The sequence below is a fragment of the Acomys minous genome (genome assembly GCF_964271855.1).
Source record: "Acomys minous genome assembly, contig: scaffold_24, whole genome shotgun sequence".
NCBI lineage: Eukaryota > Metazoa > Chordata > Mammalia > Rodentia > Muridae > Acomys > Acomys minous.
Window position 1 is genome coordinate 1,680,195 of NW_028182181.1, and position 24,355 is coordinate 1,704,549.

A 24,355-nucleotide genomic window follows, 5' to 3' on the forward strand; every position below is an offset into this window, starting at 1 on the left:
AGACAGATAGACTGTGAATTCAGGTGGCTAGTCTGGCCTAAATAGTGAATTCAGAGACAATAAGGGCTACATAAAGAGCCTGACCCTGTCTGTGAAAATCCAAACAAACAGCAAACAAATGAGAGTTTTCCTGTGAAACATGAAAATGCCCGACTTTCATATCAGCCAGCCATGAAGGCTTCCTGACCTCCACCTCCAAGGAGAAGTAGGGTGTAACTGGAAGATAATTAAGAGATAAACAGTCAAGCAGCAGCCTCACCCACACTTTCTGACACAAGGTCAAAGGGTAACCTTCAACTTTTGCTTTTTTTCCTTTGAAAGGAATAGGCCTTGTTCTGGCCTGTAAGTCTGTGTGTGTGTGTGTGTGTGTGTGTGTGTGTGTGTGTGTGTGTGTGTGTGTGTGTGTGTCTTTGTTTTTCCCCCAAAACAGGGTTTCTCTGTGTAGCCTTGGCTGTCCTGTCCTGGACTCGCTCTGTAGACCGGGCCTACCTCAAACTTACAAAGATCTGCCTGCCTGCCTCTGCTTCCTGAATGCTGGGATTAAAGGCCTGCAGCACCATGCCCAGCTTTGTTTCTGTTCCCTGCCCCCAGTGTTCACATTTAAGTCCATCCATATGAGTCTGGTGTCTGAGAGTGGTCAGTGAGTGGCCACTCTTGAACACATAACCAAAACAAAACAAAACCAAATTATCAAACGGGAATGGCAAAAGCAGTGTAATCTTTGTTTCCAGGCCAGATTGGCCTATAGCGAAAGTTCAAAACAGCCATGGCCATGACAAACAAGCCTGTCTGGTTTGGTTGGTTGGTTGGGTATTTTTGTTTTCGTTTTTCTTTTTGTTTTTGTTTTTGAGGCAGGTTTTCTCTGTGTAGCCTTGGCTATCTTGGACTGACTTTGTAAACCAGGCTGGACTCGAACTAACAGAGATCTACCTGCATCTGCTTCCAGAGTGCTGGGATTGAATACCTGTGTGTTTTTAATTCCCTGTTACTTTATTGTTCATTCTATTTGATTTTATAAGGTAGCGCTCTCTCTCTCTCTCTCTCTCTCTCTCTCTCTCTCTCTCTCTCTCTCTCTCTGTGTGTGTGTGTGTGTGTGTGTGTGTGTGTGTGTGTGTGTGTAAATGACCATGTGTGGTCTGATACCCTCATCATTTATGATTGCTCATGCAAACTATGATTGAACCTTAGACTCTGATGAGTGGCTAACCCAAACCCTAACCGGCCCAACCCCTCAGGACATACAAAGTAAAGTAGAATAAGCCCAAGTGAAAGAGAGCAAAATTGACCTGCCTGACAAATCAGTTATTGGCAAATCAGTTAGGATAGGCAGCTTTGGGGAGGGAGGCTCCTTTTGAAAACACCTCACTGCTTGGGGTCCCTCCTTGGTTGTGTCTGCTGTTGCTGCCAATGCTGTTCCTGCCCAGCCCAACTTCTGGTCTCAGAATAAATACAGTGTTAGAGCAAATTAAAGCACTAGTCCAATGGTGCTAGAGATGATCTTCTCTTTCCAGCTGCTGGGTGCTGACATGACAGGCATGTATGGATTAAGTGAATGCATAATAAGAGGATGGAGCCCAGGGCTTTGGAAGCACCCTAGGCCATGGCTTCCCCTTCCCCCCTCCCCCTACCCCCAACCTTCTCTGTCCTTCTCTTTTTCTCTTTCTCTCTCTCTCTCTCTCTCTCTCTCTCTCTCTCTCTCTCTCGACAATTTTTGGGGTGTGGGTGGGTGGCACTTTTTGCCCAGGATGACTCCTACTTGTTAGGCATGGGCCAGCATGTTCATTACAGGGAGGAGTGGAGCCCAAGGCTTTTGAAGCAGCCTAGGTTAGGGCTTTCCCTTCCCCTCATGTGTCTGGAGCACTGAAGGTAAGGGAGGTGGAACAATCCATGGCGCCTGCTACCATGGCTACCACATAAATTTAAAGCAAATTTAATAGTGAAATAAAAATCAAATGTGTGCCTTGAATCACACACAACACTCAGGACGAAGAGGCTGGCAGATCACTGTGAGTTGGAGGCCAGCCGGGTCTACAGATTGAGTCTGGGATGGACAAGGCTACACAGAGAGACCCTGTCTTGACAAACCTAAACAAAACAAACAAACAAAAACAAAAAACCCACCAAAAACAAAAATCAAGTTTGCTAAAAAGACACATGAGCAACCCACACACAATCTGTTTATTTCCAGACATGGGCCAGCATATCCAAAGTTAATGCAGGACAGACAGAGCTTCGGATTCCCTAACCTATAGATACATAGATAGATAGACAGACAGACACACAGACACACAGACAGACAGATGGTAGTTAGGATAAGAGTCACTGGAAATCACTCGCTATCCCTCTCCAGATCAGACCTCCCTTTAATGCACAGAATTCTAACTGCTATATGTCCACTGAGTGATTGGATTAAAGGTGGGTGTGTGTGCGCGCACGAGCGAGACCACACCTGGCCTCCTTTCATTTCTTTACCTTCCATTGATCTAAGTCTGGGGTTCTAGTGGTCAGTGTGTGGCTAATCTTGAACCCATAACGCTGTCACTTTATTATATGTTTAGTTTAAAGTCAAATTCTCTGACGGTGTTCACCAAAATGAAGCCACCTTCTGGAGGGCAGATATCACGGTGGCTTACCTCACCAATACGGAAGCAGTCCTGGGACATACTTTTCAAGGTCATTTATTCTGGAGGACCAGAACTTAAACCCAATTTGCATGTGTGGAATTCTGAGGAAGTTCTCCTAATCTACACAGTACCCTCGCTGTGTGAAAAGAAAATCAACCAAATTGTTTAACTCTCTGTCTTTTAAAAAATTGTTTTTTAATTAATAAAAATATTAGAAGGAAGCCGGGCGTGATGGCGCATGACTTTAATCCCAGCACTTGGGAAGCAGAGGCAGGTGGATCGCTGTAAGTTCAAGGCCAGCCTGGTCTACAAAATGAGTCCATGACGGCCAAGGCTAACACAGAGAAACCTTGTCTCGAAAAATATATATATATTAGAAGGAAGAGAAGGAAGAGGAGGAGGAGGAGGAAAGGAAGGAAGGAAGGAAAGAGCCAGGCCTGGTGACAGCAATGCACTGATTATTTAAATTTTTCATGGCATTAGTCATAAGAAAAAAAATAAAATAAAACAGATATAATTAATTGTCCTGGCATGCACCACCAGGCCCTGCTTCCCTTAATTTCATTTATTTATTTACTTATTTATATTGGTTTTTTAAGACAGGGTTTCTCTGGGTAGCCTTGGGTGTCCTGGAACTCTGTTTTTAGACCACGCTGGTCTCAAACTCACAGAGATCCACCTACCTCTGCCTCCCAAATGCTGGGATGAATGGTGTGTGCCACCATGCTGGTCCTTTCAGCTCTTTATCTCCAAGAAAGTTTCTAGGTAGTCCTGGGATTTCCAAACTAAGTCCATCTACACATCAGTTTCTAAGACAGCCGGAGGGGAGGAGAGAGAGAGAGAGAGAGAGAGAGAGAGAGAGAGAGAGAGAGAGAGAGAGACAGAGAGAGACAGAGACAGAGAGAGACAGAGAGAGACAGAGAGAGAAAGAGAGTCCATCTCCAAAAACCTTAGATAAGTAAGATACACAGACAGAAAGGCAAATGGAGGCCAAGCATCATAGTTTCCTCATGTAATCACAGCAGAGACAGGTGGACTTCTGTGTTTGGTTTTTCCAAGTACATATTTAAGTCTTTATTCAGCTATCTATCAAGGATAAACCGGTCCTTTATTTAGTGTAGTCTCCGTACCCCACGTGGAACCATTGAAATCCCTAACTAGATGAGGCCTGCCTCCAGCTCATAGAGTTTCACCTGCCTCTGCCTTCAGAGCTATGGGATTCAAGGCCTACAGGACCACACAGAGCTGGCTTATTTAAGTTCTGGTTTCAGAAGTTAAACCCAATGTGCATGTACAGAATTATAGGGAAGCCTATCTGATCTACACAGTTCCCTCGCTCCATGAAAAGACAAACCACATAAAGGCTTAACTCGCTCTCTGAAAACAAAAAAACAAAAATTAAGAGCTGGATGGAGAGGTGGCTCAGAGGTTAAAGGAGCACTGACTGCCCCTCCAGAGGTCCTGAGTTGCGTTCCCAGGAGCACACGGTGGCTCACGGCCATCTATAATTTGATCTAACTTTCTCCCCTGGCGTGCAGGCATACACGCAGGCAGATGGAGCACTGTACACATAATAATGAATAAATATTTTTAATTGAAAAAAAACTTTTAAATTAACCATAATGACAGGGGGGAAAATTAGTTCAGAATCTTTCAGTAGCCAAGCGGTGGTGGCACATGCCTTTCTTTAATCCCAGCCCTTGGGAGGCAGAGACAGGTGGATTGTTGTGAGTTTGAGGCCAGCCTCGTCTACACAGCGGGTCCAAGACAGCCAAGGTTCCATAAAGGAATGCTGTCTTCAGGAAACAAAACCAAAACCAAACCAAAGGAAACAAAAAAATTTAGACCGAGGAGCTACACCAGACTTCTGAGACGGTTCCTTTCATTTTATTTACCTTTATTTCATTTCATTATTTTTTTTATTTCTTTTTTTTGGGCGGGGGCAAGGGATTCGTTTTTCATGTTAGGGTTTCTCTGTGTAGCCTTGACTGTCCTGGACTTACTTGCTTTTTTAGACCAGGCTGTCCTAAAACTTACTGCAATCCGACTGCCTCTGCCTTCTGAGTGCTGGGATTATTAGCGTGGGCCACCACCGCCCGGCCTTATTTTAATTTTTTTCTGTGCATCATTCGGTATGAATGTGTCAGATCCCTTCTAGTGGCGTTACAGACAGTTGTGAGCTTCCGTGTGGGTGTTGGGAATCCAACCCAGGTCCTTTGGAAGAGCTGCCAGTGCTCTTCACGACCGATCCATCTCTCTAGTCCCATTTGCTTTGTCTTCATGCTCTCTTTCTTTGAATTCTGAGGCACCGCCAAACAGGGGAGAAAAAAATCTTCCGAAGTGATCTTCTCTGTTCTCTGTTTACCATCCCTCTAGATGGCAGGGACTTAAATCCAATTCACACGGGGTGGGGGGCATGGGGGCGGAGCAGAGGGCCGGGGGCGGAGGGTGGGGGGGCACTTGCATGCGCGCAGGGGGCAGGAGGGTGATTGTGAGGAGCCTCTCACCCCAGACCTTGAAAGTACCCTTTAAATTAAAAGTGTAAAAAAAAAAACAACATTACTACCAACACTCATTTGTTTTGGAATATAATTTATGGTAGAAAGAAATGTGTTGGTTCGCGTACAGGCCCAAACATACACAAGATACTGGAGAGACCAAAAGGTAGACCAGCCGATGCCTGTTCTTTTCGTTCAGTGTACTATTTTTGTGAAATGGGTTGGAGTCCTTCCTAGTCCCGTCTACCATGACCTAGAAGTGTGACTGTCTTAAGATGAAATCAGGAAGCAGTCCATTTCTGGAAGAGGAAAGAAAGGGTTGCTATGAGTTCAAGGGCCAGCCTGGTCTACAAAGTGCGTCCAGGATGGCCAAGGCTACACAGAGAAACCATGTATCGAAAAACAAAAAAATACAAATGAACAAACATAAAAAAAATCTTAAAAGTATCCCTGACACATCTGCCGGGTATGGTATGGTGGTGCACGCGTTTAATCCCAGCACTCGGGAGGCAGAGGCACATGGATCGCTGTAAAATTTCAGGGCCAGCCAGACTGGTCTACAAAGCGAGTCCAGGACATCCAAGGCTAACACAGAGAGACCCTGTCTCCAAAAGACAAAAAAGAAAAAAAAAAAGAATCTGACATCTAAATTTTAACCAACCATTAGCTAGTTTACATCCTACAGGTGCCCATCTACCCACGGAACACGCCACATTTCCACTGAGTCCTATCTCGCTGTGGTAAAAGTGAGACCACAGGAGCAACACCAGACCTCCCCCTCAGCTGGGTCGTTTCATTTTGTTTTTCTCTCTTTCTGTTCTCTTTGAGTTCTGCATTAGGTGTGCAGTGTTCTGCCTGCATCTCCACCTGCGGGCCAGGAGAGGGCACCAGGTCTCCTCATAAATGGTTGTGAGCCACCACGTGGCTGCTCGGAACTGAAGGCTCTACCTTCCCAAGAGCAGCAGGTGCTCTTCAACCCTGACGCATTTTTATTTTTGTTATTTTTATTTTTTATGTTTGTGGTTTTTCGGGACAGGGGTTCTCTGTGCAACAGCTCTGGGTGTCCTGGAACTCACGGAGATCCACTGGCCTCTGCCTCCCAAGCACCGGGAGTAAAGGCGTGTGCTGTGTGCTGCCGTTTTATGTTTCTTAATGCTCTCTTTGGTTTAAATGCTGAGGTGCTGTCACAGAGAAAGGAGAATAACTTATCAGAAAAATGCACCATCATCCAGACGCTGTGGCGCTCGCTTTTAGATAAAAATAATGACATCGATGGGAAAAGACAGGACGACCCCACCCCGGCCCCGCCCGTGCGCCGCCCCCCAGGGCTGCCAAGGACGCGGGGAGACAGGGAAAGGGGTTGACACTTGGGTGGAGGGGTCAGGAGGAACAGGGAGAAGGAAAGATCCGCCAGGAGCCACTGGCGTGGCCAGGCGCGCGCTGCAGGGTTGAATCCTCCGGGCGGACTGCACGGACCTCATCCCATTTACCTCTTAACGCTTTCACTCCCTGTTGACCTCTCTCTTCAAAATTCTTTTCAAATTTCCCTTACGGTACTTGTTGACTATAGGTCTCCTGCCGGTATTTAGCCTTAGATGGAGTTTACCACCCGCTTTGGGCTGCATTCCCAAGCAACCCTACTCCGGGAAGACCCGGACCCGGCGCGCTGGGGGCCGCTACCGGCCTCATGCCGTCCACGGGCTGGGCCTTGATCAGAAGGATTGGGCCCCCCACAAGGGGCGCCGGGAAGTGGGTCTTTTGTACACCACATTTCCTGTGCCACGCCGAGTGGCGGGGATTCGGCACTGGGCTCTTCCCTGTTCACTCGCCATTACTGAGGGAATCCTGGTTAGTTTCTTTTAATATGCTGACTAATATGCTTAAATTCAGCGGGTTGCCACCTCTGATCTAAGGTCGCGGAGCCAGAGGGAGAGGACACGGTGTGGCAGGAGAGGGGCGGCGGCCACGGGAAAGGGACCGAGGCCCCTTTCTTCTCCACCACCCCGCCCGCCCTCCATGACACACGTCTGAGGGGTCCGCGAGAGAAAGAGCAAGAAGATCGAAGGGAAGAGCGCGGAGGTGGAGGCGGCGGCGAAGCAGGAACACGAGCTGGCGACCTCGCTTTGGCGAGTGGCTGGGGTCCCAGGGCACGCAACGTGGCACGGAGATGGGGCCGACACGCGCAGCCTCTACCTGACCCCATCCCCCGGGGAGCGCTTGCATCAGCAAAGGGATAGACTGCGGCATCCTGCAGGACCCTCACTGGAGGGGGACAACCCCCGGGCAGAGGAAAGACGGAGAAGGTGGCGGGGCCGGTCCAGGGAGCACAGACCGATGGCGCAGCCTCGGCACGGGCTCGGCCAACCTTACGGACTCGGGCGGCATGACAATGCTCCCAGATGGCTAAGGGGTGCGTGGGGCGGGAACCCAAACCCGGGGACCGGCGTGGCCGCATGAGATGTCGGGCAGACACGGTGGCAGAAGACGAAGGAGAACGCAGAGGGCCGAGATCCGGACCCTGATGACTCCAAGGGTACGACGACCCCGCCTAGAGAGGTCTAACCTGGACCACGACCTCCATCACCGCCAACACGTGACCGCTCACACTGCCACACGGCCGTCAACACAGACACCGGGGACATGGGAAGACTGCCAGCGACCTCCCTTCCTTTCCCACCACCTTGCCTCTCGAAGCTTTGCGGCCTTTCTTCACGCTCTCCTCTGCACGGAGGCCGGAAAGCGGCGATGGCGGCACGCCAACAACCACCCCACACGTCTGAACTTCTGCGGACGGAGGGCCCGGAGTCGGGGACCCTGCAAACAAACCCACAGCCACGCGAACCCACCCCTCAGAGACGGACACCGAAGGGGTTTTGCGATTGATTGTCAAGTGACACTCAGACAGGCGTATCCCTGGGAGGAACCCAGGGCTGCAAGTGCGTTCGAAGTGTCAATGATAAATGTGTCCTGCAATTCACATTAATTCTCGCAGCTAGCTGTGTTCTTCATCGCCGCACGAGCCGAGTGATCCACTGCTAAGAATCGTACGAGTTTTTCGTCGGGCGTGTGGGAGAGACGGGAGTCCCTCGCTCACATCACACGTGCTGGTGTCGGCACAGTGCCCCGCCCCCCACACCGGGAGAGAGGGCTCGCCTCGGGCCGGCCAGCAAGAGCAAAACAGAAGGAACACGAACTCTGGGGGATGGGTCGGTCAGACGGAACGGGAAAAGAACCACACACACACACAGCAACACGGGACCCGCCCAGCGAACACGGTCGGGGCGCCCATGACACGGGAAGCCAGGACGGCAAGCCAGGCACAGCTGCAAGAGGCCCACGGACGCCCAAAGGGGAGGCTCCCACCCCAACCCGCAACCACGGCCTGGGGAGCGTCCCTGGAAGGCTGAAAGCGGGCAAGAGTCTGAGAGAGCCGCTGGAGGGATAGAGGGACCTCACACACCCCCAAGCCAACTCCCTACGGGCCCCGCCGCCTCCCCCCTACCCTGGGGGCAGAGAGGCGATTTCCACGGGGTCTTTAAACCTGCGCGCCTGAACGCGACAGCCAGGTACTCGGAAAGGTTCGGGGAGGACACTCGAGGTCAGAAAAGCCAGGAGGAGATGGATGCCGGACCCACCCCGGCCATCGCCGACCGCATGCAACACACTCTAGGCTCGGTAAATCCGGAGCCACCGCGTAGGTGGCCGAGATGAGACGCGAAAGCGCCCCCCACCACAACCACGACATAGACTGGCACCACCGCCATGGGAGGAGATGAGCCTGATGGGAAAAAGGGGCGGCCTGGGGGTCGCGGCAGGCACCTAGCATGCAGGGTCGGCCACCCCAGGGAAGAAGCAGAAGGAGCGAAGAGATGGGAGAGGATTGTGAGAGAGGGCCGGGAATGGCAAGGGCTGCCCACCCCACAACAGACGGCAACGTGCCCCGCCTCCTCACCATCCTCTACCTCTTTCCTCTTCCCTCCTTCTTTCAACCCAGAGGACCGAACGACCAAGACCGACCACATGCGGCAGCAGCCAATGCGACCTGGGAAACGTGCCTCCCGGCAGGGAAAAACAAAGACACGGACGGACGAACGGACAGACGGGCATGGCCAGCCGACCGGCGCCTCTTCTTAATGATCCTTCTGCAGGTTCACCTACGAAAACTTTGTTACGACTTTTACTTCCTCTAGATAGTCAAGTTCGAACGTCTTCTCAGCGCTCCGCCAGGGCCTTGGGCCGACCCCGATGGGGCCGATCCGAGGGCCTCACTAAACCGGCCAATCGGTAGTAGCGACAGGCAGTGTGTACAAAGGGCAGGGACTTAATCAATGCAAGCTTATGACCCACACTTACTGGGAATTCCTCGTTCATGGGGAATAATTGCAATCCCTGATCCCTGTCACAAATGGGGTTCAACGGGTTACCCGTGCCTGCCAGCTTAGGGTAGGAACACACTGAGCCAGAGAGTGTAGCGCGCGTGTAGCCCCGGACATCTAAGGGCATCACAGACTTATTATTGCTCAATCTCTGGTGGCTGAACGCCACTTGTCCCTCTAAGAAGTTGGGGGACGCCGACTGCTTGGGGGTTGCGTAACTAGTTAGCATGCCAGAGTCTCGTTTGTTATCAGAATTAACCAGAAAAATCGCTCCACCAACTAAGAACGGCCATGCACCAACACCCATGGAATCAAGAAAGAGCTATCAATCTGTCAATCCTGTCCATGTCCGGGCCGGGTAAGGTTTCCTGTGTTGAGTCAAATTAAGCCACAGGCTCCTCTCCTGGTGGTGCCCTTCCATCAATTCCTTTAAGTTTCACCTTTGCAACCATACTCCCCCTGGAACCCAAAGAACTTGGTTTCCGGGAAGCTGCCCGGCAGGTCATGGGAAGACCATTTCATTTTGCGTAATGTTCTCTTTGGTTTAAATGCTGAGGCGCTGTCACGCAGAAAAGAGTGTAATTTATGAGAACAACACAACATCATCCGGGCGCAGTGGTGCTCTGTGGATGATACCATCGCAAGGGCAATATTGGCCCAATCCCTCCAGTACTGGCACCGGCCATAGAGAGGGGGGCGAGGCTCTCCCGCTCCACTGGGCAGGTGTAAGAACCAAGTTTTGGGGTTTTGTTCTGTTTTGTTTCTGTCTCCCACTATCACCACCCCCACACCCTCGGCCCAGAGACAGGGTTTCTCTGTGTAGCGTTGGCTGCCCAGTCTGGGGCTCCTTTTGTAGACCAGGCTGGCCTTAAACTCACAGCTATCTGCCTGCCTCTGCCTCCAGAGTGCTGGGATTAAAGGCCTGCACCACCATGCCATGCCTGGCTTTGTTTTTGGTTTTGTTTTCCTTTGCCTTTAACCCCAGCACTTGGGAGACAGAGGCGAGAGAATCACTTGCACTTGCATGTCCAAGACAGGCAAGGCTACATGAGAAACCTTGTCTGGAAACAAACAAGCAAGCAAGCAAGCAAGCAAGCAAACAAAAAACAATTTCTTTAACCCAAGAAAAGTTCTAGTTCCAAACTTGGTCAGTATACACAGCGATTTTCAAGACAGAGAGGAATATAGAGAGAGACTCTGTCTCCAAAATAATTTAAACACTGTGTAAGTAGATAAGTAAGTAAGTAAATACATCGATGATAGATTGATCGATAGATAGATAGATAGATAGATAGATAGATAGATAGATAGATAGGATTAAGGGTGTGTGCCACCATGCCTGGCTAAATATTTAATTCTTTACTCAACTATTTTAAAAGATTAAACTAGTTCTTTGTTTAGTGTATTCTCCATACAAAACTAATACGTAAATACATAGATGTTAGATACATACATACACACATAGATAGATAGATAGATAGGTAAATAGATAGATAATAGACATAAAGACAGACAAAAGGATACCAATTCTCATAGTTCCTTCATTTGATCACAGCAGTGTCAGGCAGCCTGGACTAGGTAGTGGCAGCTAACTTCTAATGTATATTTGTCATCTGTCAGTACTGAATTTTTTTATTAGCAATGCAGCAGTGTCTCTATAACCAGCCCAGACAATCAATGTGATTCTATACCCACCAGGAGAAGGTGGCGGGCGGGGGGGGGAGAGAATTGTTTGAGGAGGCTCTCTTTCCTGATATAGAAAGTATACCCACCCTTTCAATAAAAAAGAGAAGAAGAAAAATATAAAATAAATAACCAACCAACCAACAAACAAACAACAACAACAACAGCAACAAAAAGACCACTACAAGCAGTAAATTGTTTTGGAATATAATTTAAATGGGAAAGAAATGTGTGGATTCACATACAGGCTGAAACATGAACAGGAGACCAACAAGAACAAAAGACAGAGCAGCCAATGCCTGTTCTTATCGTTCAGGGTACTATTTATGTGAAATGGTTTGGTGTCCTTCCTAGTCCCCTCTAGCATGACCTAGAAGTGACTGACTTAAGGTGACATCAGGAAGCAGTCCATTTCTAGAAGAGGAAAGAAATGGGTGCTGGGAGTGAGATAGGTAGGAAGGAAAGAAGGAAGAAGGGGGTCTAAAACCAATCTCAGCACGTCAGAGGCAGTGGTCATAGCTAGAGACTGTGAATGATCAACCAGCTGAGGATTAATTATTAACACCCATGCATGCTCGTTCTTGCGTGCGCAAGCACACACACACACACACACACACACACACACACACACACACACACACGATGACACAAGAAAAGCTCCAATGAGTGCAGTTACAAAGAGAGAATTGGTTGTTTTGTTATTTATCTTTAAAGATGTGTGTGTATTCGCATGCACGCTAGGGTGTATATAAGTCTTAGAAGAATCACATATGTACACGTTAACAAACCATTTCTAGTTTAGATCCTCCAGGTCCCCATCTACCCATGGAACACACCAGATTTCCATTGAGGCCTATTTTGCTCTCTTAAAAATGAGACCACAGGAGGCACACCAGTCCTCCCTCTCTGCTGGGGCCTTTCATTTTGTTTTTCTCTCTTTCTGTTTTAGATTGATTTCTGGATTAAGTGTGGAGTGTTCTGCTTGCCTCTTAGGACATTTGGAAGAGCAGCCAGTGTTTTAACCCCTCCTGAGGCATTTTTTAATTTTACTTCGTTTTATTTTATTTCTTTTTGTGGTTTTCAAGACAGGGTTTCTCTGTGTAACAGCTCTGACTGCCCTGGAGCTCATGCCTGCCTCTGCCTCCCATGTTCTGAGACAACAGGCATGCATGCGCCAACACCACCCGGCTCCATTGCATTTTGCGTAATGCTCTCTTTGGTTTAAATGCTGAGGCGCTGTCACACAGAAAAGAGTGTAATTTATGAGAACAACACACCGTCATCCGGGCGCTGTGATGCTCCTGGGTGATACCATGAGAAGGGCAATATTGGCCCCACCACTCCAGTACTGGCACCCGACATGGAGGAGGTGGGCAGGGCTCTCCCTCTCCACCAGGCAGGTGTGACAGTTAAGTTTTGGTGTTTTGTTTTGCTTTGTTTCTGTCTCCCACTACCACCACACCCACACCCTCCGCCCAGAGACAGGGTTTCTCTGTGTAGCGTTGGCTATCCAGTCCTCGGCTCACTTTGTAGACCAGGCTGGCCTTAAAGTCACAGCGATATGCCTGCCTCTGCCTCCTGAGTGCTGAGATTAAAGGCCTGCACCACCATGACATGCCTAGCTTTGTTTTTGGGTTTGTTTTTCTTTGCCTTTAATCCCAGCAGTTGGGAGACAGAGGCAAGAGAATCACTTGCACTTGCAAGTCCAGGAAAGGCAAGGCTACATGAGAAACCTTGTCTGGGAACAAACAAACAAGCAAGCAAGCAAGCAAGCAAGCAAACAAAAAACTACAATTTCTTTAACCCAAGAAAAGTTCTAGATCCAAACTAGGTCAGTATACACAGCGAATTTCAAGACAGACAGGATTACATAGAAAGACTCTGTCTCCAAAATAATTTAAACACTGTGTAAGTAGATAAGTAAGTAAGTAAATACATCGATAATAGTTAGATAGATAGATAGATAGATAGATAGATAGATAGATAGATAGGATTAAAGGTGTGTGCCACCATGCCTGGCTAAATATTTAATTCTTTACTCAACTATTTTAAAAGATTAAACTAGTTCTTTGTTTAGTGTATTCTCCATACAAAACTAATACGTAAATACATAGATGTTAGATACATACATACACACATAGATAGATAGATAGATAGGTAAATAGATAGATAATAGACATAAAGACAGACAAATGGATACCAATTCTCATAGTTCCTTCATTTGATCACAGCAGTGTCAGGCAGCCTGGACTAGGTAGTGCCAGCTAACTTCTAATGTATATTTGTCATCTGTCAGTACTGAATCTTTTTATTAGCAATGCAGCAGTGTCTCTATAACCAGCCCAGAAAATCAATGTGATTCTATACCCACCAGGAGAAGGTGGCGGGCGGGGGGGGGGGAGAGAATTGTTTGAGGAGGCTCTCTTTCCTGATATAGAAAGTATACCCACCCTTTCAATAAAAAAGAGAAGAAGAAAAATATAAAATAAATAACCAACCAACCAACAAACAAACAACAACAACAACAGCAACAAAAAGACCACTACAAGCAGTAAATTGTTTTGGAATATAATTTAAATGGGAAAGAAATGTGTGGATTCACATACAGGCTGAAACATGAACAGGAGACCAACAAGAACAAAAGACAGAGCAGCCAATGCCTGTTCTTATCGTTCAGGGTACTATTTATGTGAAATGGTTTGGTGTCCTTCCTAGTCCCCTCTAGCATGACCTAGAAGTGACTGACTTAAGGTGACATCAGGAAGCAGTCCATTTCTAGAAGAGGAAAGAAATGGGTGCTGGGAGTGAGATAGGTAGGAAGGAAAGAAGGAAGAAGGGGGTCTAAAACCAATCTCAGCACGTCAGAGGCAGTGGTCATAGCTAGAGAGTGTGAATGATCAACCAGCTGAGGATTAATTATTAACACCCATGCATGCTCGTTCTTGCGTGCGCAAGCACACACACACACACACACACACACACACACACACACACACACACACACACGATGACACAAGAAAAGCTCCAATGAGTGCAGTTACAAAGAGAGAATTGGTTGTTTTGTTATTTATCTTTAAAGATGTGTGTGTATTCGCATGCACGCTAGGGTGTATATAAGTCTTAGAAGAATCACATATGTACACGTTAACAAACCATTTCTAGTTTAGATCCTCCAGGTCCCCATCTACCCATGGAACACGCCAGATTTCCATTGAGCCCTATTTTGCTCTCTTAAAAATGAGACCACAGGAGGCACACCAGACCTCCCTCTCTGCTGGGGCCTTTCATTTTGTTTTTCTCTCTTTCTGTTTTAGATTGATTTCTGGATTAAGTGTGGAGTGTTCTGCTTGCCTCTTAGGACATTTGGAAGAGCAGCCAGTGTTTTAACCCCTCCTGAGGCATTTTTTAATTTTACTTCATTTTATTTTATTTCTTTTTGTGGTTTTCAAGACAGGGTTTCTCTGTGTAACAGCTCTGACTGCCCTGGAGCTCATGCCTGCCTCTGCCTCCCATGTTCTGAGACAACAGGCATGCATGCGCCAACACCACCCGGCTCCATTGCATTTTACGTAATGCTCTCTTTGGTTTAAATGCTGAGGCGCTGTCACACAGAAAAGAGTGTAATTTATAAGAACAACACACCATCATCCAGGCGCTGTGGTGCTCGCTGGATGATACCATCACAAGGGCAATATTGGCCCTGCCACTCCAGTACTGGCACCTGCCATGGAGGAGGTGGGCGGTGCTCTCCCTCTCCACCTGGCGGGTGTGACAGCCAAGTTTTTGTGTTTGGTTTTGTTTCTGTCTCCCACTACCACATTCCCCACACCATCCACCCAGAGACAGGGATTCTCCGTGTAGCGTTGGCTATCCAGTCCTGGGCTCCCTTTGTAGACCATGCTGGCCTTATACTCACAGCGATCTGCCTGCCTCTGCCTCCTGAGTGCTGACATTAAAGACATGCACCACAATGCCATGCCTGGCTTAGTTTTTGTTTTTGTTTTCCTTTGCCTTTAATCCCAGCAGTTGGGAGACAGAGGGGAGAGAATCACTTGCACTTGAAAGTCCAGGACAGGGAAGGCTACACGGGAAACCTTGTCTGGAAACAAACAAGCAAGCAAGCAAGAAAAAACTACAATTTCTTTAACACAAGAAAAGTTCTAGTTCCAAACTAGGTCAGTATACACAGCGATTTTCAAGACAGACAGGAATACATAGAGAGACTCTGTCTCCAAAATAGTTTAAACACTGTGTAAGTAGATAAGTAAGTAAGTAAATACATCGATGATAGATAGATAGATAGATAGATAGATAGATAGATAGGATTAAAGGCATGTGCCACCATGCCTGGCTAAATATTTAATTCTTTACTCAACTATTTAAAAAGGATAAACTATTCCTTTATTTAGTGAATTCTCTGTACTATACTAATACATAAACACATAGATGTTAGACACTTACATACATACACACATAGATAGAAAAATAGATAGATAGATAGATAGATAGATAGATAGATACAAAACACACAGACAGACAAATGGAGACCAATCTTCATAGTTACCTCATTTGATCACAGCAGAGTCAAGCAGCCTGGTCTAGGTAGAGCCACCTACCTTCTAAAACTTATTAGTCATCAGTCAGTACTGAATCTATTTATTAGCAATGCAGCAGTGACACTATAACCAGCCCAAAAAATCAATATGATTATATACCCAGCAAGAGGGGGGGGGAGAGGGAGAGGGAGAGAGAGAGAGAGAGAGAGAGAGAGAGAGAGAGAGAGAGAGAGAGGGAGAATTGTGTGAGGAGGCTCTCTCTCCTTATCTAGAAACTATACACACCCTTACAATAAAAAAAGAAGCAGAAATAAATAAAATAACCAACCAACAAACAAATATTAACAACCATACAAAAAAGAAAACTACAAGCAGTCATTATTTTTGGAATATAATTTACAGGGGAAAGAAATGTGTGGATTCACATACAGGCTCAAACATGAACAGGAGACCAATGAGACCAAAAGACAGAGCAGCCAATGCCTGTTCTTATCGTTAAGGGTACTATATATGTGAAATGGTTTGGGGTCCTTCCTAGTCCCCTCTAGCAAGACCTAGAAGTGACTGACTTAAGGTGACATCAGGAAGCAGTCCATTTCTTGAAGCGGAAAGAAATGGTTCCTGGGAGTGAGATAGGTAGGAAGGAAAGAAGGAAGAATGGGGTCAAAAACCAATCTCAGCACGTCAAAGGCGGTGGTCATAGCTAGAGACTGTGAATGATCACTCAGCTGTGGATTAATTTTTAACACCCGTGGGGGGTGCCGACGCACACATACACACACACACACACACACACACACACACACACACGATGACACAAGAAAAGCTCCAATGAGTGCAGTTACAAAGAGAGAATTGGTTGTTTTGTTATTTATCTTTAAAGATGTGTGTGTATTCGCATGCACGCTAGGGTGTATATAAGTCTTAGAAGAATCACATATGTACACGTTAACAAACCATTTCTAGTTTAGATCCTCCAGGTCCCCATCTACCCATGGAACACGCCAGATTTCCATTGAGCCCTATTGTGCTCTCTTAAAAATGAGACCACAGGAGGCACATCAGACCTCCCTCTCTGCTGGGGCCTTTCATTTTGTTTTTCTCTCTTTCTGTTTTAGATTGATTTCTGGATTAAGTGTGGAGTGTTCTGCTTGCCTCTTAGGACATTTGGAAGAGCAGCCAGTGTTTTAACCCCTCCTGAGGCATTTTTTAATTTTACTTTGTTTTATTTTATTTCTTTTTGTGGTTTTCAAGACAGGGTTTCTCTGTGTAACAGCTCTGACTGCCCTGGAGCTCATGCCTGCCTCTGCCTCCCATGTTCTGAGACAACAGGCATGCATGCGCCAACACCACCCGGCTCCATTGCATTTTGCGTAATGCTCTCTTTGGTTTAAATGCTGAGGCGCTGTCACACAGAAAAGAGTGTAATTTATGAGAACAACACACCGTCATCCGGGCGCTGTGATGCTCCCTGGATGATACCATGAGAAGGGCAATATTGGCCCCGCCACTCCAGTACTGGCACCCGACATGGAGGAGGTGGGCAGGGCTCTCCCTCTCCACCAGGCAGGTGTGACAGTTAAGTTTTGGTGTTTTGTTTTGCTTTGTTTCTGTCTCCCACTACCACCACCCCCACACCCTCCGCCCAGAGACAGGGTTTCTCTGTGTAGCGTTGGCTATCCAGTCCTCGGCTCACTTTGTAGACCAGGCTGGCCTTAAAGTCACAGCGATATGCCTGCCTCTGCCTCCTGAGTGCTGACATTAAAGACATGCACCACAATGCCATGCCTGGCTTAGTTTTTGTTTTTGTTTTCCTTTGCCTTTAATCCCAGCAGTTGGGAGACAGAGGGGAGAGAATCACTTGCACTTGAAAGTCCAGGACAGGGAAGGCTACACGGGAAACCTTGTCTGGAAACAAACAAGCAAGCAAGCAAGAAAAAACTACAATTTCTTTAACACAAGAAAAGTTCTAGTTCCAAACTAGGTCAGTATACACAGCGATTTTCAAGACAGACAGGAATACATAGAGAGACTCTGTCTCCAAAATAGTTTAAACACTGTGTAAGTAGATAAGTAAGTAAGTAAATACATCGATGATAGATAGATGGATAGATAGATAGATAGATAGATAGATAGATAGGATTAAAGGCATGTGCCACCATGCCTGGCTAAATATTTAATTCTTTACTCAACTATTTAAAAAGGATAAACTATTCCTTTATTTAGTGAATTCTCCGTACTATACTAATACATAAACACATAGATGTTAGACACTTACATACATACACACATAGATAGAAAATAGATAATTAGATAGATAGATAGATAGATAGATAGATAGATAGATACAAAACACACAGGCAGACAAATGGAGACCAATCTTCATAGTTACCTCATTTGATCACAGCAGAGTCAAGCAGCCTGGTCTAGGTAGAGCCAGTTACCTTCTAAAATTTATTAGTCATCAGTCAGTACTGAATCTATTTATTAGCAATGCAGCAGTGACACTATAACCAGCCCAAAAAATCAATATGATTATATACCCAGCAAGGGGGGGGGGAGAGGGAGAGGGAGAGAGAGAGAGAGAGAGAGAGAGAGAAGGGGGAGACTTGTGTGAGGAGGCTCTCTCTCCTTATCTAGAAACTATACACACCCTTACAATAAAAAAAGAAGCAGAAATAAATAAAATAACCAACCAACAAACAAATATTAACAACCATACAAAAAAGAAAACTACAAGCAGTCATTATTTTTGGAATATAATTTACAGGGGAAAGAAATGTGTGGATTCACATACAGGCTCAAACATGAACAGGAGACCAATGAGACCAAAAGACAGAGCAGCCAATGCCTGTTCTTATCGTTAAGGGTACTATATATGTGAAATGGTTTGGGGTCCTTCCTAGTCCCCTCTAGCAAGACCTAGAAGTGACTGACTTAAGGTGACATCAGGAAGCAGTCCATTTCTTGAAGCGGAAAGAAATGGGTCCTGGGAGTGAGATAGGTAGGAAGGAAAGAAGGAAGAATGGGGTCAAAAACCAATCTGAGCACGTCAGAGGCGGTGGTCATAGCTAGAGACTGTGAATGATCACTCAGCTGTGGATTAATTTTTAACACCAGTGGGGGGTGCCGACGCGCACACACACACACACACACACACACACACACACACACACACACGATGACACAAGAAAAGCTCCAATGAGTGCAGTTACAAAGAGAGAATTGGTTGTTTTGTTATTTATCTTTAAAGATGTGTGTGTATTCACATGCACGCTAGAGTGTATATAAGTCTTAGAAGAATCACATATGTACACGTTAACAAACCATTTCTAGTTTAGATCCTCCAGGTCCCCATCTACCTATGGAACACGCCAGATTTCCATTGAGCCCTATTTTGCTCTCTTAAAAATGAGACCACAGGAGGCACACCAGACCTCCCTCTCTGCTGGGGCCTTTCATTTTGTTTTTCTCTCTTTCTGTTTTAGATTGATTTCTGGATTAAGTGTGGAGTGTTCTGCTTGCCTCTTAGGACATTTGGAAGCGCAGCCAGTGCTTTTAACCCCTCCTGAGGCATTTTTTACTTTTATTTCGTTTCTTTTTATTTCTTTTTGTGGCTTTTCGAGACAGGGTTTCTTTATGCAACAGCTATGGCTGTCCTGGAACTCACGGAGACCCAGCGGCCTCTGCCTCCCAAGCGCCGGGAGTAAAGGCGGGTGTGATGTCGCATGCCTTTAATCCCAGCACTCAGGAGGCAGCGGCAGACGGATCGCTGTGAGTTCAAGGCCAGCCTGGTCTACAAAGTGAGTCCAGGAAGGCCAAGGCTAAAACAGAGAAACCTTGGCTCGAAAAAATATATATATTAGAAGGAGAAGAAGGAAGAGGAGGAGGAGGAGGAAAGGAAGGAAGAAAGGAAAGAGCCAGGCCTGGTGGCAGCAATGCACTGAATATTTAAATTTTTCATGGCATTAGTCATAAGAAAAAAAATAAAATAAAGCAGATATAATTAATTGTCCTGGCATGCACCACCAGGCCCTGCTTCCTTTAATTTCATTTATTTATTTACTTATTGATATTGGTTTTTTGAGACAGGGTTTCTCTGGGTAGCCTTGGGTGTCCTGGAACTCTGTTTTTAGACCAGGCTGGTCTCAAACTCACAGAGATCCACCTACCCCTGCCTCCCAAGTGCTGGGATGAATGGCGTGTGCCACCATGCTGGTCCTTTCAGCTCTTTATCTCCAAGAAAGTTTCTAGGTAGTCCTGGGAGTTCCAACCTTAGTCCATCTACACATCAGTTTCAAAGACAGCCAGAGGGGGGCAGAGAGAGAGAGAGAGAGAGAGAGAGAGAGAGAGAGAGAGAGAGAGTCTATCTCCACAAACCTTAGATAAGTAAGATACACAGACAGAAAGACAAATGGAGGCCAAGCATCATAGTTTCCTCATGTAATCACAGCAGAGACAGGTGGACTTCTGTGTTTGGTTTTTCCAAGTACATATTTAAGTCTTTATTCAGCTATCTATCAAGGGTAAACTGGTCCTTTATTTAGTGTAGTCTCCGTACCCCACGTGGAACCATTGAAATCCCTAACTAGATGAGGCCTGCCTCCAGCTCACAGAGTTTTACCTGCCTCTGCCTTCAGAGCTATGGGATTCAAGGCCTACAGGACCACACCGAGCTGGCTTCTTTAAGTTCTGGTTTCAGAACTTAACCCCAATGTGCATGTACAGAATTATAGGGAAGCCTCTTCTGATCTACACAGTTCCCTCGCTGCTCCATGAAAAGACAAACCACATAAAGGCTTAACTCGCTCTCTGAAAATGAAAAACAAAAATTAAGAGCTGGATGGAGAGGTGGCTCAGAGGTTAAGAGCACTGACTGCCCCTCCAGAGGTCCTGAGTTGCGTTCCCAGCGAGCACACGGTGGCTCACAGCCATCTATAATTTGATCTAACGTCCTCCTCTGGCGTGCAGGCATACACGCAGGCAGATGGAGCACTGTACACATAATAATGAATAAATATTTTAAATTGAAAATAAACTTTTAAATTAACCATAATGACAGGGGGAAAACAACTAGTTCAGAATCTTTCAGTAGCCAGGCGGTAGTGGCACACGCTTTTCTTTCATCCCAGCACTCGGGAGGCAGAGACAGGTGGGTTGTTGTGAGTTTGAGGCCAGCCTCGTTTACACAGCGGGTCCAGGACAGCTAAGGTTCCATAAAGAAACGCTGTCTTCTGGAACCAAAACCAAAACCAAACCAAAAGAAACAAAAAAAAAATTAGACCGAGGAGCTACACCAGACCTCTGAGACGGTTCCTTTCATTTTATTTGCCTTTATTTCATTTTATTTTTTTTCTATTTCTTTTTTTTTGGGGGGTGGGGGGCAAGGGATTCGTTTTTCACGTTAGGGTTTCTCTGTGTAGCCTTGACTGTCCTGGACTTACTTGCTTTTGTAGACCAGGCTGTCCTAAAATTTACAGCAATCCGACTGCCTCTTCCTCCCAAGTGCTGGGATTATTGGCGTGCGCCACCACCGCCTGGCCTTATTTTAATTTTTTCTGTGCATCACTCGGTATGAATGTGTCAGATCCCTTGGTAGTGGCGTTACAGACAGTTGTGAGCTGCCGTGTGGGTGTTGGGAATCCAGCCCAGGTCCTTTGGAAGAGCTGACAGTGCTCCTCACCAACGATCCATCTCTCTAGTCCCATTTGCTTTGTCTTCATGCTCTCTTTCGTTTGAATTCTGAGGCACCGCCACACAGGGGGAAAAAAATCTTCCGAAGTGATCTTCTCTGTTCTCTGTGTTTACCATCCCTCTAGATGGCAGAGACTTAAATCCAATTCACACGGGGTGGGGGGCAGGGGGCGGAGCGGAGGGCCGGGGCCGTGGCGAGCCGGTGGCGGGGGGCGCGGGGGGATATTTAGGAGCCTCTCACCCCTGACCTAGAAAGTACCCTTTAAATTAAAAGTGTAAAAAAAACCGTACTACAAACACACATTTGTTTTGGAATATAATTTATGGTAGAAAGCATTGTGTGGGTTCGCATACAAGCCCAAACATACACAAGAGACTGGATAGATCAAAAGGCAGAGCAGCCGATGCTTGTTCTTTTCGTTCAGGGTACTATTTATGTGAAATGGGTTGGAGTCCTTCGTAGTCCCCTCTACAATGACCTAGAAGTGTGACTGTCTTAAGCTGAAATCAGGAAGCAGTCCATTTCTGCAAAAGGAAAGAAAGGGTTGTTATGAGTTCAAGGTCCAGCCTGGTCTACAAAGTGAGTCCAGGATGGCCAAGGCTACACAGAGATACCCTGTCTCGGAAAAAAAACAAACAAACAAAGAAGCATAAAAAAATCTTAAAAGAATCCCACACTCATCTGCCGGGTATGGTATGGTGGCGCACGCCTTTAATCCCAGCACTTGGGAGGCGAGGCCGGTGGATCACTGTGAGTTCGAGGCCAGCCTGGTCTATAAAGTGAGTCCAGGACAGCTAAGGCTACACAGAGAAACCTTGTCTCGAAAAACAAAAAAAAAAAAAAAAGAGAGAGAGAGACATATGGTTAGAGAGACCCTAAGACAGAGGAGCCATGAATAGAGAAACGGATCATTTTATTTTCAGTAATTACAACAGAAAACACAAATAGAATTGACTGGTGTGGAACTTTTCCTGTGTCTCAGGAAGACTTATTTAGTTAGTTTTGGGTTCTTTGAGAGCTAGTTTCTTTGTGTAGCCTTGACACACAAGCGCACACACACACACACACACACACACACACAAATGGGGGGGCAAGCATGAAGGGCAAAGGAGAGAGAGAGAGAGAGAGAGAGAGAGAGAGAGAGAGAGAGAGAGAGAGAGAGAGAAACCCTATGTAAAATAACGTGTCTGTCTGGAGTTCACGGTGTAAAGAAGGTGAGATATCCATAGGGACTTATGAATATCTGTGGGAGTCAGAGGGAGACAGATAGACTGTGAATTCAGGTGGCTAGTCTGGCCTAAATAGTGAATTCAGAGACAATAAAGGCTACATAAAGAGATTGACCCTGTCTGTGAAAATCCAAACAAACAGCAAACAAATGAGTGTTTTCCTGTGAAACATGAAAATGCCCGACTTTCATATCAGCCAGCCATGAAGGCTGCTCGACCTCCACTTCCAAGGAGAAGTAGGGTGTAACTGGAAGATAATTAAGAGATAAGCAGTCAAGCAGCAGCCTCACCCACCCTTTCTGACACAAGGTCAAAGGGTAACCTTCAACTTTTGCTTTTTTTCCTTTGAAAGGAATAGGCCTTGTTCTGGCCTGTAAGTCTGTCTGTGTGTGTGTGTGTGTGTGTGTGTGTGTGTGTGTGTGTGTGTGTGTGTGTGTGTATGTGTGTCTTTTTCCCCAAAAACAGGGTTTCTCTGTGTAGCCTTGGCTGTCTTGTCCTGGACTCTCTCTGTCGACCGGGCCCACCTCAAAATTATAAAGATCCCCCTGCCTCTGCTTCCTGATTACTGGCATTAAAGGCCTGCACCACCATGCCTAGCTTTGTTTCTGTTCCCCCAACCCCCACTGCTCACATAAAAGTCCATCCATATGAGTCTGGTGTCTGAGAGTGGTCAGTGAGTGGCCACTCTTGAACACATAACCAAAACAAAACAAAACCAAATTACCAAAGGGGAAAGGCAAAAGCAGGCCAAACTCTGTTTCCAGGCCAGACTGGCCTACAGCAAATGTTCAAAGACAGCCATGCCCATCACAAACAAGCCTGTCTGGTTTGGATGGTTGGTTGGGTGTTTTTGTTTTTGTTTTTGTTTTGAGGCAGGTTTTCTCTGTGTAGCCTTGGCTATCTTGGACTGACTTTGTAAACCAGGCTGGGCTCGATCTAACAGAGATCTACCTGCATCTGCTTCCAGAGTGCTGGGATGGAATGCCTGTGTGTTTTTAATTCCCTGTTACTTTATTGTCCATTCAATTTGATTTTATGAGGTAGCGCTCTCTCTCTCTCTCTCTCTCTCTCTCTCTCTCTCTCTCTCTCTGTGTGTGTGTGTGTGTGTGTGTGTGTGTGTGTATAGGACCATGTGTGGTCTGATACTGTCATCCTTTATGATTACTCATACAAACTATGATTGAACATTAGACTCTGATGAGTGGTTAACCCAAACCCTAACCAGGCCAACCCCTCAGGCCATACAAAGTGAAAGTAGAATAAACAGAGAGCTGTGAAAACAGGGGAAACCTTTCTTCTCTAACAGGGAGGCCCAAGTGAAAGAGAGCGAAAGTGACCTCCTGACAAATCAGTTAGTGGAAAATCAGTAAGGGAAGGCAGCATCAGGAAGGGAGGATCCTTTTGAAAACACTTCACCGCTTGGGGTCCCTCCTTTGTTGTGTCTGCTGTTGCTGCTAATGCTGTTCCCACCCAGCCCCAACTTCTGGTCTCAGACTAAATACAGAGTTAGAGCAAATTAAAGCACCAGTCCAATGGTGCTAGAGATGATATTCTCTTTCCAGCTGCTGGGTGCTGACATGACAGGCATGCATGGATTAAGTGCATGTAGTACTAAGAGGATGGAGCCCATGGCTTTGTAAGCACCCTTGGCCATAGCTTCCCCTTCCCCTTCCCCTCTGCACCCCAACTTAGGT